The sequence below is a fragment of the Morone saxatilis genome, unplaced genomic scaffold, assembly GCF_004916995.1.
Source record: "Morone saxatilis isolate NCDOM2014 unplaced genomic scaffold, NCSU_SB_2.0 Contig21, whole genome shotgun sequence".
NCBI lineage: Eukaryota > Metazoa > Chordata > Actinopteri > Moronidae > Morone > Morone saxatilis.
This window is the reverse complement of record NW_023339774.1, coordinates 5,423,476-5,423,915: the sequence shown is the minus strand read 5'-3', so window position 1 is coordinate 5,423,915 and position 440 is coordinate 5,423,476. Positions and strand designations below refer to the sequence as shown.

Genomic DNA, 440 nt, shown 5'->3' with positions numbered 1-440 from the left:
TCTCTCTCTCTCTCTCTCAGATACTGGAAGAATAAAAGCATTCTTTCATCACTAGCAGGCTTGACTACTGCAAAACTCTTTTTTTTCCTTGTCTACCAAAGTAACCACTCAGTTTTTAGCTCTCTAACGTGGCTCTAAGATGTGTGTTGGCTCATAAAAACATTTTCTGCAGCCAAAGTTAACTCCAAGTGAAAAGAAATAAGTTTATATGATAAATTACTCATTGCTCATTTTGATTAATACAGCTCTGCTTCATCACAAATGTCTTTGTGAATAACAACATGTGGAGTGGTGTGTACTTCTCCAAGGAGCCATGTTTGGCAATGCTGTAGCACTATCAAGATTTTACATTCGCTAAGTGTTCCTATTCAAATGCAAGCTGAAGTCAGTCAGCAGCCTACTGGGTTCTGAGTGCGTAATAAATTATTGAGTAATACTAA

General features: G+C 37.3%; 1 protein-coding gene across 1 annotated transcript in view; it reads right to left on the bottom strand.

Moving 5' to 3' along the window:
• Positions 1-440, bottom strand: part of igsf9a (immunoglobulin superfamily, member 9a) — a 51,796-nt gene that overhangs the window by 26,848 nt on the left and 24,508 nt on the right. The window lies entirely within an intron of this gene.